At 48.5% G+C, this 13,978-nt stretch overlaps 1 protein-coding gene across 2 annotated transcripts in view; it reads left to right on the top strand.

Annotated features, from left to right (window-relative positions):
* Positions 1–13,978, top strand: part of LOC138491325 (G-protein coupled receptor 35-like) — a 111,624-nt gene that overhangs the window by 11,377 nt on the left and 86,269 nt on the right. The gene's annotated exons all lie outside the window — the stretch shown is intronic.

Here is a 13,978-nt window from a genome sequence, read left to right as displayed (position 1 = left end):
AAGATAAAAAATGTTGGTTTTCATAGCATTGTTTCCTAGAAGGTCCACTAATTAATCCACTCTTCAGACTTTGGTGTCAAACAATACAGACTTAGCCCAGCACTTGCCCTAACTACGTCATGCTAAGGGAGAGGTCCAGTTACTACTATGTTGTGGGCTCTGCAAATTGAGAACATAGTGCTGAGCTTGCAGGAGCTAATTCTATAGATCTTTCTAGGAAGGGTGAACTGTTGACTGCACTATTTCCTTACACCTCAGAGGAGCTGAAACCACAATTAGCATAGATGTATTCTTCAGAGGTCCCTGGCACCTCTTCAGAGAAAAGCAATTCCACCTCTCCCGTGATGGCAACAGAGTCAACATGGTCCATTGGACAACAGAAACAGGCAAACAAACAGGCAAATAGCGTGATGGAACCACAGCTCTCATCACCATTCATGTTTTCTATCATCCAAAATGGCGTCTAAAATGCAATCTTGTCAGATGCTCCATCTGTGTTTTGCTAAAAGGTGTTCCCTTTTACTTTGTTGAAAGCAGTGGCCTCTAGCACAATACCATCTTATTGCATGCAGTAAACTATGGCGGACATTTATGTTAGGTAACATGCATGTGCTCCTACCTGCATGTAGTTTTGTCACATTTGTGATCTCCCCACATTGTTTCATTTGCTGCTCAATGAACTTTGTGCATGATCGAGATCTGTGACTCCTCTGTGATGTGAAGTTGAGCCTCCACCTTCCACACGCCTGGCATTTACAAAACTGGGGAGTCATTAGCTCAGCATACACTTGTTTTTTAGTGTGTTTTATACTTAAGCAAACTTTCACTGGAACTGTGACGTGTGTACCCAATGCAACTCATTTTATCCCAACTTTATCTTTTTTTTTTAATCTCTTTTTATTGTTCAACAACAGTGGTCTCGACAGCTACAGCAACTCTCTCCCACCAATTCACACAAATCGACAAGCAGAAAAAGAAAAAGACATTTAAAATTGACATTATACGGATTCATCATCATCTGAGAGCAAATCACATCGATAGATACGGAAGGGACCCCATATGTCCTTAGGCCGGCTTGCACTCGAGAGAGTCAAAACATATTGTTCCTCACACTCGTTGACATATGTCAGTTTGCGAAGGAAAGTGGTCATTCTTGGCGGTGTGGACATTTTCCAGGTTTGTCGGATACATTTCTTCGCCACTGCGCATGCCACATTGAATAGTCTCCTGGTTTTCTCCGAGCACTTGCCAATGTCTCCAAACAAGTATTTATGGGGGGTTAATTGCGCGGGTATCTGCGTGATTTCAGCCAATAGCTCAGCCACCTCCCCCCAGAATTTCAGAAGGGCAGGGCACTCCCAGTACATGTGAAAGGAGCCCGCAGACTGAGCCCCACATTTGGGGCACTCCCCCCCATGCTCTGCACCAAATTTTGCCAGCTTAGCCGGCGTGTAATGCAACCTGTTTAAGAGTTTAAGTTGTATCAAGCGTAGACCCGCATTTAATGAAACTTTTTTCGTCAATGCACAATATCTGCTCCACTTATCTTCCGGGATGGGCATTTGCAGGTCTGTTTCCCATTTGTCTTTGACCTGGTTTATTGTAGAGGTGTGGGTTTGCACTGCTGCATACAATTTAGAGATACCCAGCCCGGCATTCATGGTGATGAGCTGTGTGCAGGGGTTTTGGGGAGGTTCATCTGGGAACATTGGCCACCTCTTCTGAAACGCGGCCCTTACTCTATAGTATTGCAATATTTTGAGTGGTCCACCCCCCATCGCTCTCACGAAATCCTCCTTAGTAGCAAATTTACCATCAATAAACATATCGCCCACCCTCATTTCCATGTGGGGGTCCCAGACCTCCTGAATACCCACATCAAACGTGGGGGAATACCCGGAAAGTTCCACAGGGGAACCTCCGAGTTATATGGTGTCTCCAGCTTTAGCCTCTTATACAATGCGCCCCAAGCACGGCCCGTGCAGCTGACCGGGTCATAATCGCAAGTGACCCTGTGTCTTGTATTGAATATGACTAACCTAATGTCCACCGGGGATATAGTGTGCACCTCCACCCATGTATGTGGTGTTTCCCCAGAGACCTCATACCAATACTTCGCAAATTGCACCTGGGCAACCAGGTAATAAAGCTCAAAGTCTGGAGCAGCCATACCTCCGGTGTCATAGGGCTCTGTCATTTTTTCCCACCCAATTCTCGCCGCCTTACCATTCCATATGAAGGTTACTATTAACGACCATAGCTTAGTAAAAAAAGTCTCTGACCGGCCATATTGGTATGTTTACAAAAAAATATAATAGTTTGGGGAGGACTATCCTTTTGAGCAAGGCGATTCGGCCATATAAGGATATGGGGAGGCATCCCCAGATCTGTAGCTTAGTGCTCAACGTCTGCAGCGCCTTCTCGTGGTTATTTGCGTAAAGGGTTTGCCTATCTCTGGACACTAGCACCCCAAGGAATCTGATATGCTGTTCTGACCATTTCAGGCCGCACATATTCATAGGGCATTCAGTGGAAGGCGTGAGCGAAAATACTTCCGACTTGGCTAAGTTGATGACATACCCCGAATACTCCGCAAACTCATGTATGTCATAATGGGCTCTATGTTTCATTCTGGTTCGCGGATGTATAGGAGCGTATCATCCGCATAGAGCGAAATCAGTTGGATTGCGCCTTTCATGTTTATTCCCCTGTCCCTATGCCTTAGTCTAACAGCAGCTGCCATTGGCTCAATAGTTAAGGCAAACAAAATGAGCGAGAAGGGGCATCCCTGTCTTGTGCCCCTCCCTAATTGAAACATCTCGGAGATGGTTCTGTTGGTGCATACTCTGGCTCCTGGAGTGGCATAGAGCAGCCGTACATACCCAATGAAAGTAGGTCCCACCCGAAATGTTTCCAATACACTAAAGAGATATTTCCAGGACACGGAGTCGAACGCTTTTTCGGCATCAAGGGCAACGGCAGCTGCACTCCTCCCGGGATCAATCTGGGCCATTATACCAAATAATCTACGGAGGTTCAATGCAGTGGATCGCAGGGGAATGAACCCATTTTGATCAGGATGGACCAATGTCGAGACCAATGGTGCCATCCGGTTCGCCAGAACCTTGGCAAATATCTTTGCATCGACATTGACAAGTGATAAGGGCCTGTATGATGACCTGTCGCTAGGTGGGCATCAGGGTTTACGTAGTACGGTTATGATGGCTTCCCTCATTGTCGGGGGTAGTATGCCTCCCTCTAGGGCTCCCTCCCAGGTCCCCAGTAGCACGCGAGTTAGCTCCTTGCGGAACTCCTTATAAAATTCAGCCCCCAGCCCATCGGAACCCAGTGCTTTTCCATTTCCTCCACAGTGATTGGTTGATCTAGGGCCAATTTGTTTTCAAGTGGGAGTTTTGGGAGCCCTAACGATGTTATGTATGCCATGATCTCAGTGGTCATTTTGCTATCCCTGTTGGAATACAGTGTTTGATAAAATTGGGCAAATTCAACATTTATACCCACCTCGCTTGTTTTGACCTCGCCATTCGCATCTTGAATACTAGTAATAGGTTGTGGCTGTCGCTCCTGCTTAATCAGATTAGCCAGTGTTCTACCCGCCTTATTCCCCTTGCCATACCTGCGTGCTCTGGACGGGGCTGCCATATACTGTGTTTCTCTGGTGGCCAGGTCATTGAAATCACGGATGTGTTCATGGATTTCGGGTAGGGTGTTCCTATCGTGTGTGCGACTATAGGTTTCCTCAAGGTTGTTTAAGGCGTTTTCCACCTCCTCCAGTTCCCTCTTCACTCCCCTCAGGAGGCCAGTAGATTTCGACAGGAGTGGTTCTCTAGCCTAGACCTTGAAAGTCTCCCAGACAGTGAATTCTGTTATTTCCTTGCGTAGGGTTTCTACTACCCCAGGGTCACCAAGCATCCCACCCGGCATTCTCCATCTCCTAGCTAGTCTGGGAACATCCCTCAACCAAAGCTCCAGTGTGACTGGGGAGTGATCAGACAGTGTACGAGGTAAGATTTCACAGCTGTGCAGCGTCTCGGAAAGGCCCTGTGATGCAAAGAAGTAGTCTATTCGCAACTCACTATCGTGGACGGATGAATAGTAGGTGTACCGTCTAACGTCTGGGTGTAATGTGCGCCATACATCTATTAGTGCCATTTGTGAGAGAAGTTGCCCCAGCGTCAGCGCCATTCTAGTGGGTGTCCTCATTTTCACACTAGATCTATCTGTTGTAGGGTCCAGGGCCATGTTAAAGTCCCCCCCCATATTATGGAAGAAGCGTCAAGTTTGTTAAGGGTTTCATATATATTTAAGTAGAAGTCTGGGTCGTCTTTGTTATGACCATATGTATTCAGCAATGTAACATGTTTCCCAGCCATTTCCCCCCATACCAGAACATATCTGTCCTGCACGTCCACCTTGTGTCCCGCTACCCGGAACCCCAGCGAGGGATGTATGAGAGTGATAACCCGCCTGGACTGGGACAAGTAATTTGTATAATACCGTGTCTTCCCCCATTTGGGCATCACATTTTCGTTCACTGCACCTATTGCATGAGTTTCTTGCAGCATCACGACTTGAGGGTGATGTCTAGAAACATAATTGCCAACCTTCCTGGCCTTCATTGGGTTGTTCAATCCCCTAACATTCCAAGACAGAAATTATATTTTCAGCCCCCCTCTACCGTTATTTCCATATGTATTAGTACCTGCCATGTCATCTACTGTTCCCAATATTCACATTACGGGAGCAGCAATCGCAACCGAGAGACCACATACTCTTCAAACCAAACTTAAGAACAGTGCAACTTTCCCCCCTCCCCCACTTTGCCGATAGCTCAGCATAGCTAACTGTTACCTGGTATCTTGGCCCCCCACCCGCATCATCTCCCCAAACTTGACGATGCTGCCCATTGACACTCAAAACTTGCCCGATGGGCTTTTTAACTGAGCTTGTTGACCTTTCCATAGGGTCGGCTAATGTTGCCATCTGGGCACCCACGAAGGAGGCTCCACAGCCCGACAACAACGGATCTTGTTCCAGTTCAGTTGTGCTGACTTATAAAGACATAGAGTCACTGCAGGGAAGGCGCAGACTCGTCTGCCCGCCGAATCAATTCAGTCCTCGCTAGGATTGGGTCTCGCATTTTGATCCCTCATTCGGTCTCTAGGGGGCAGCGGGATGGAGGCCTCCACATACGCCATGGCCTCGGAAGGGTTTTCAAAGAAGTGGGCTCTCCCTCCGTGTTGAATTCTCATCTTCGCAGGGAAAATTAAAGCATAAGGGACACCACGGAGCCGTAGTTGTTTCTTAACCATTTCATAGGACCTGCGCTGCGCTTGTATGGTCGCAGAAAAGTCAGGATATATATGAATTCTGTTCTCTTCGAAATGTAGTGTTCCTTTTTCTCTGATAGACGGAGTATTGTGTCCCTATCCCTGTAGTTTAGAAGGTGCGCAATGATGGTGCGGGGTGGTGCTCCCGGCTTCGGAGGAGGTGCAAGCGTGCGGTGAGCTCTCTCGACGAGGAGGTGGTTCGAAAGGGATTCCGCTCCCAGTACCGATTTCAGTAGTTCTTCAACCTGTCTTTTTATGGAGCCCTTGCCAAATGATTCCGAGACCCCAACAATGTGAATGTTATTTCTGCGGGACCTAGATTCAAGATCTTCGCACTTGTTCTGGGTTTTGCGCAGTTCGGTCTGAAGCAGGGCTATATATCGGCCATGCTGAGAAACCACATCTTCATTTGAGCTTATTCTGTTTTCCGTCTCCTAAATGCGTGCGCTTTCCTTTTCCACCGGTGCCTTCAGGGACCCAATCGTCGCCACTATATCGTCCAACTTGACGTTGACAGCCAGGAACCCATTTTGTACAATTGTTGCCAAGCGGTCCAAAGGGTCTGCGTCTCGATTTTTGGATGTTTGTGGCGCCCCTCCTGATGCCTACTGTGGCTGGAAGCTGGGAAAGGAATCCATTGGGCCGGTCTTTCTTCCCCCTACAGCCTTCTTCTCAGTGCGGCCCATTAGGCAACGTTGTCACTTTTGGAGTGGACTGTGCTCTCCCACGTATGTATGTTGCTGGTGACCAGTGTCGGATTATGCTGTATGGTGGCAGCACAGCCTGTGTCCCGCATCCAGGCTCGGGGCATACCGCAATGCCGGTGTGGAGATAGGTTCAGCCTCACCCCAGACGTACACTCTCACCCCCAGGGGTGTTTTTGTTAGACTCCCGCAGTATTCGTTCACAGCGGCAAGTAATCTTTATCCCCGGGAGACACCGGGGGCAGGGTGTACCACTTTAAAAAATTATCATCGGCGCCAGGCTGCGCTCCCTTCGATGGTGCTGTGGCGGCAAGCTTCTTCTATTTCAATTTTATAACGTTCTCCCCCACTCTCGTGAGGATCCAGATGGATCGTGCACGGAGGCACTGGTCCCTGGCGTCCCCCCTCCCCAGTGGCCCACTTACTTCACCAGCAACGTCCCAGCTGGACTTAGCTGCGGGGGGATCCGGATCCGAGGGGGAACACGTTGCCGTCGCGGCGTACCCTCGAGCACTTGGCAGGATATTTTCGCCCGGAGCCTGGTGCAGGAAGGGCCGAGTACTTGTCTTCGCACAGGCGAGAAGAGAAAGCAGAGCGCCGCCGCCCTCCGGCAGCGCTTGTGTGTTGGTGGGCTGCCCCTCCCCCACCTGGCCGACCTGTCATTGCAAGCCCCGGGCTCGAGTGGAAATCGACTGGAACTCACGGGCGGTTACTCCGCAGCTCTTCGGCCGCTGCAGCTGCACCTGCGGATATCTCCGTCAACCCAGGGTCCACATGCTCTGTTTTCGCAGGGTGTCTTCTACAAATCTTCCCCCGTGATATTCTGCACCTGTACGTCAGCCAATTAAAAACTGGAAGGATTTATAGATGAAAGGATTTCGATCGAGCTGGAGCTCTCCACCTAGGAGGCCATCTTAGATGTGCGCAACAGCACCCCCCCTCCAAACTTTATCTTAAGTTTGGAAGTTCAATAGATATCCCTTGCACTAACACAACAATCCACTTGGTGCAGGCTGAGCCAGTCGCTTGTCTATGGTAACGCTCGTCTGGCCTCTGGTTCCTGGCACTGGCTGATGCACCAATGGCTTCTATACAGCTCAGTGTTTTGGTGCGTTGAAGTCCATGCAGAAGGACCGTAGCGGGAACCAGCAACTCCACTTGCCTCTCCCCCTCTGGCCGCTGGTGCCCTGAGACGACTCTGGCATGCGCAAGGTTGTATCTTCGGAGACAAGGATCTATTGTAGAGGAATCTACTTGAGCAATGCCAGTTACAGGGTGTAAGCAAAACCTGGGCTGAAGCGGGTGGCGTAATAGGGAGAGACACTTGGCAGCAGAGTCATTCGGGAAAGGGGAAGCATAGCCAATGAGTTTGGGGGTGTTTTGGAGTTTGCACCTAGGCTGCGTGATTCCCCTCTGAGTTCCCTGCATTCCTACGTCAGTCCCACACTACCATGGCCTTCATGAACCTCAATGCTCTTCAGCAATGACCTCTCTGCATCTTCACTGCCTCAGCTCCAGACCTAAAAATTTCATATAGCCCTGCCCTTATCTGACCTTATGTCCCACTATAGATTGTAAAAGTGCATCAGATCTGGGCAAAAGAGGAGTTATCTGTTTTGGCATTGTTGGTTACTCGGCAACCTTCTCTTTCCATGAGAGCAATCTAGTTAAGGCACATAAAAACCATTGCTCTCAGGAGACTGCCTCAAACTTCACAATCAAAAGGAGACCAAAAGGCCCTCCAGTCAGTATCCATTTGCAATTAACCACACACTGACCAGTGGAGCGTGTTCATTCTGTGTTGTACTTCTGTTGTATGTTGTTGGTTGAATTTGTTGTCTAGTACCCAGTTTCTTCGAAAGTGTGGAAGGCAGGGGAAAGCATTATATTGCCTTTGTAGATCTACTTAGAGCTTTTGATAGCATTAATAGATCTAACCTATGGGGAAAATGGACCATTTGCAACTGCCCAATAAACCTGAAGAAACACCTAGAATGTCTACATACAGGCACCTCAATAAAGGATAGATTGAATAAGGAAGGCCTGTTAACGGGGGAAATACAAACATCCAGAGAGGTAAAGCAGGATCCCCTCGCCCTGGTGCTGCTGAACCATTTTGTTTCTGATGATTGGGATTGCCTTTTAAAGGCAAAAAGCTTTGCTCCGTCTGTTGGAGGCGTAAAACTTGGTTACTTACTGTACGCGGGCGACCTTATACTGATTGAACAGAGAGCCATTGATCTGCAACGTTCACTTTCTTGTTTAGAAGAATATGTAAGAGAAAATGACCTCCAGATGAATGGCTCGAAGACTAAAATTCTCGTATTGGAGAAGCCACATAGGAAGAAAAACCAGAGACAATCGTGGTGTTTGGGCACCTCGAGAATTGAACAGGTGTCCATGTTTAAGTACCTGGGCTTTTTAATCAACACAAGCCTCACTGAATCAACTAGGTTTGAATCACCAGGTGGAAAAGCAAAAATGATGGCCAACCAAGCAAAATTTATTAGCCAAAGGTATTGTCGCTTTTCTATGATTCCAATTGTGGAGTTCAACAAACTCAAAGTGACCCCCTCACTGATCTACGGGGCAGATGCCACACTCTTTTTTCCCAGACAGGGTGTGGGCAAAGCTCGAAGGTTTAGTCTGGAAAAAGGTTCTATGCCTCCCCAGATCAGCGCCTATCCAGATCATACGATGAGAGGTGGGGTTAATTTCTCTGAAGGCTAGGGTCAATTGGGCACGTTTGCTGTTCTTTAGGAAATGTTTCCTGGAAGTTACCCCTTCTTTATTTATGATTTTAAAACGAGAAATAGATAATGTTAAAGGTTGTGCACTACAGCAATGGGTCAAAAGGTGTAGGGTGTTGTTGGACACAGTTGGTTCCTCGGATGATGAACTAAAAGACAACCCTGACAAAGTAAAAATAAAAGTCTGGAGAACAGACTGGATATTAACTTCCGAGGAAGCCAACAGGTTCAAATTATTTTATCACCTGAGACACGGAGTGAGGGCATTTAGATCTCCACCAAAATATGTATCTAAATTCCCCAATGCTTATTTCTGATAGCAATTCATGAGGATGAGATTGAATCTAATGCCCACGGCGGAGCTGCTGTAATTGAGAAAAAAGCGGAGACCCAGATTGGTTACTTGCGATCACTGTAAAAAGCAGGGGGCGGGGGGTAACTTAAAGCACGTACTGCTTTTCTTTCAGGATCGGACGGCACTGAGAACAATCAACTTTAAGTCTTTTGTGGAGGCACACAGCACTTTATCGGCGGAAGATTGGTGGTTGCTCATAATTAGGGGGGGAAATACCACTTTGGTATTGGCAACAGTTTTGTTTCTAGATGTTATTTTTAAATCAAATATGAAATGATGAAAAACAAGGGCTACGTGCTGTATTTTGTATTTTAGAATCTCAAACTTGTGGTAATTATGAAAACTGGATGGGATGAATAATTTTGTTAATTGATGAATGAAGAAATTGCAGAAAGGTTTCTAATAAATCAAAATTTACAACAACAAAAAATTCTTGCTTATTTATCATTATTTTCTCTGGTACTGAACCCACATGATGGGCACACGTCCATACCTTTGAAATGCGATGCTGTCTTCCCCCAAATATTTCAAATGGAAATACATTATTTGCTTGAATGTGTAGACGTGCAAGGGGATGATTTAAAGATCAAAACTCACAGCAACCATTGGTGAGATAATCAAAATCAAACGCAATCTCCTGAAATTCAGCATTAACCACTCAACTACCCCCACTCTCTCTATGCCCACCCACCTGCCCTACATCCATTCTCTCTACAAACCTCCACTCTCTCTATGCCCACCCACCTACCCTACGTCCATTCTCTCTACAAACCTCGATTCTCTCTATGCCAACCCACCCGATCTCCGCTCTCTCTACCATTACCAACAATACCCACAGTGTCTCTACTCCCACCCATCCTTTCCCCACTTTCTCCACCCCACCCACCTTAACCCCTCTCTCTCTTCCCCCGCCTACCCCCATTCACTGGCCCACCCACACAATCCCCACTTTCTCTACCCCACCCATCCACCCTACCACTTCTCTCTCTACCCCAATCCACCTACCATTAATCCCACTTTCTCTACCCATACCCACACACGCTACCCCCACACTCTCTAACCCCACTCAACCACCCTACCTCCACTCTCTCTACCACCACCGACCGTACCCCCACTCTCTCTTCCTGAACCTGCCCACCCTACCTCCACTCTCTCTACCCCCACCAACCCACCCTATCTCTCTATTAAACCTCGATTCTCTCTATGCCAACCCACACTACCTCCACTCTCTCTACCAAAAGTACCCACAGTCTCTCTACTCCCACCCACCCTTCCCCCACTGACTCCACCCCCACTCACCTTAACCCCACTCTTTTCCAGTACCCACCCACCCTACCTCCACTCGCTCTGCCCCCACCAACCCACCCTATCTCCACTCTCTCTACCACCACCAACAGTACCCACAGTTTCTCTACTCCCACCTACCCTTCCCCCACTGTCTCCACCCCCACTCACCTTAACCCCACTCTTTTCCAGTACCCACCCACCCTACCTCCACTAGCTCTACCCCCACCAACCCACCCTATCTCCACTCTCTCTACCACCACCAACAGTACCCACAGTTTCTCTACTCCCACCTACCCTTCCCCCACTGTCTCCACCCCCACCCACCTTAACCCCACTCTCTCTATGTCCATAAACTTGCATTCTCTCTATTAAACCTCAATTATCTCTATGCAAACCCACCCTACCTCCATTCTCTCTACCCCCACCAACCCACTGTATACCCTCTCTCTCTCTCTACCCCACCCAACTTACCTCCACTCTCTCTACTCTCACCTACTCACACTATGCCCACTCTCTCTAAACCCACCCTACCCCTACCCTCTCTGCTCTAGCCACCCTCCCCATCCCCACTCTATCCTGACTCTCTCTAGCCCAGCCACCGACCATACCCCACTCTCTCTACCAGTACTCTCTCTACCAATCCCACCCGCCCTACCCCAACGCACTCTACCCCAATCACCCACCCTACCCACACTCTCTCTACCCACCCTACCACCACTCTCTATATCACCCACCCTGTCCCCACTTTCTCTTTGCCCATCCATCCACCCTACCACTACTCTGTCTACCCCACCCATCCACCCTAACCCTACTCTCTCTACCCAGATGCACCCACCCTACCCCCACTCTCTCTATCCCCACCCATGCTACCTCCACTCACACTACAACAACCCACCCTACCTTCAGTCTCTCCATGCCCACCCACCTATCCTACATCCACTCTCTCTACTACCACCCACCCTACCTCTGCTCTCTCTACGTACACCCACCCTACCTCCACTTGCTCTGTCACCACCCACCTACCCTATCTCCATTCTCTCTACCCCCATACACTCAACCTACCCTCACTCTCTCCACCCCATCCACCCATCCTACCTTCACTGTCTCTACCCCACACACCCACCCTTCCCCCAACTCTCTCTACTAAACCACCCACCCACCCCACCCCCACTTTCTCTACACCTGCCCACCTTACTCCCACTCTATACCCCCACCTGCCCTTCCCCTACTCTCTACCCCCACCCACCGGCCTCAACTCTCTCTACCCAACCCACCCTACCTCCAGTCTCTCTATGCACACCCACCCACCCTACCTCCACTCTCGTTTACCACACCCAGCCACCCTACCTCCACTATCTCTACTCCCATACACTCACCCTACCCCTACTCTCTCTACCCCAATAACCCGACTCTCACTACCTCCACCCACCCACCATAATCCCACTCTCTCTACCAAGAAACCACCAACCCTCCCCACTCTCTCTACCCCATCCATCCACCTCTACTCTCTCTATCTCCACCCACCCACCCTAACCCACTCTCTCTAACCCCAAAGCACTAACCCTACCCCCACTCTCTCTACCCCTTCTACCCACCCCCACTCACACTACCCCATCCACCCACCCTATCTCCACTCTCTCCACCAACACCCACCCACCCACACTACCTCCACTCTCTCTACCCACACCTGCCCACCCTACCTCCAATCTCTACATCCCTACCCAGCTACCTTACCCCCATTCTCTCTACCCCCACCCACCTTACACCAATCTATCTACTAAAAGCCACGCTACCCCACACTCTACCCTCACCCATCCTCCCACACTCTCTCTACCTCCCCTATGCTCTCTAACACACACACCCAACCCCCACTATCTCAACACACTTTCTCTGCCTCTACTCACTCACACTATCTATCCACTCACCCTACCCCACTCCTACTCTACCTACCCCTGCCCACCCTACTCCCACTCTCTCTACCCCCGCCCACCCTTCTGCCACTCTCCACCCTTACCCACACTCTCTCTACCCCACCCACCCTACATCCACTTTTCTCTATGCACACCCACCCTCCCTCTAGTCTCTCTACACACATCCACCTTACCTCCACTCTCTCTATCCCACCCACCTACAAACTAGATACTACTGGGACAGGCACGGGTGCACTTCCGTTGCTCATTAAATCAACAAACTGATTGTTTATGGCTCTGTGGAGTCAACTAAAACCTATGTCCAGAGCATTTCCTGGACCGCTGTGCAGTTGGAATACGGTTATGGCTCTGTGGAGTCAACTAAAACCTATGTCCAAAGCATTTCCTGGACCGCTGTGCAGTTGGAATACGGCTGGTGAAAAGACACGTTCACTTTAACAAACAGTGAACGTTGCAAGCTCCTCCCCCCAACTGGAGTACAAATAACCCAGAATCGGCAAACCGGAGTGAAGTGAGTAAAGTGAGAGTTGGCAGTTAGCTGGGAGCAGGTGAGGTGCGGTCCCGCTGAAGCTGCTTGCTGCCTTCCTTCACCCAGCTTGACCACGTGAAGAGCGCGCAGCCGCTACTGTTTATCAACTCAAAAAACTGTAAGTAACATTGTAAACAGTATTGAAGCGAAGCAGGTGTCCTTTACTGGTCGCTACTAGTTTACATCAAAGCCTGAAGTGTCGGGGAGACTGCAGGGCAAGGGCGTTTGATCCCCGAAGCTGGTTGAGCATAGTAACTCAGTGTGATTGACCGGCCTAATATCAGACATCAATTGAAAGCTCACTGACATCTATCAGTCTATAACACACAATTACGAAAACTGAGATACAATATTCAAGTCAGACATGGTGTGAGGTCACGAGTCTTCAGGAGTTTCTCACTCTACATTTATGTGAGAATTAAAGCTGACTCGAACCAGTAATTCATCACGTAGCGATAAGCAAAAATGAAAACTCAACAACTAAAGAGGACCACAAGCATCCAGTCAACCTCCGAAGGAGATCTCAAAGTAGAGCAAGCTCCAGAAAATGTAAAGATCCTTACACACCCTCTGATCCAATCAAAACTAAAGATTCCAATACATAGAACTGAGGCTCCACGATCAGAGGGGAATAACATAATGCTTGACAAATAAAATATGATTTCACAGGCAAATGAAACAACTACAAGCAAACTGACACCAACAGATGATGCAGAAAGCGAGACTACTCATCACATGGAGAAAGATTTAAATTAAAAAAATCAGATAAAGGAATAAAAGGAACTCTGGTGCTGACAGAATCTAATTTAGAAGTAAATAGATTTACCCTAGATGAGGTCTTTATCGAAGCAGGGAGTCTTGGTTTTTCTAGTACTCCTGCGAAGGTGGACGGTGTACCCCACATACAGAATCAGACATAACAGAAGCTACTTGAGACCGTCCTCTCTTGTTGCAACACATGATAAAGCATCGTGCATTGATATGAGAAAGCAGAAGCAAGTCCTCAGAGCTCCCAATTAAATATAGGAACTCTGATCTTGCTGCGCAATTGGCCAAGGATCTTTCAATTTT

The sequence above is a fragment of the Ambystoma mexicanum genome, chromosome 10 (genome assembly GCF_040938575.1).
Source record: "Ambystoma mexicanum isolate Mex_15411 chromosome 10, UKY_AmexF1_1, whole genome shotgun sequence".
NCBI lineage: Eukaryota > Metazoa > Chordata > Amphibia > Caudata > Ambystomatidae > Ambystoma > Ambystoma mexicanum.
This window is presented reverse-complemented; position numbering and strand designations above follow the sequence as displayed.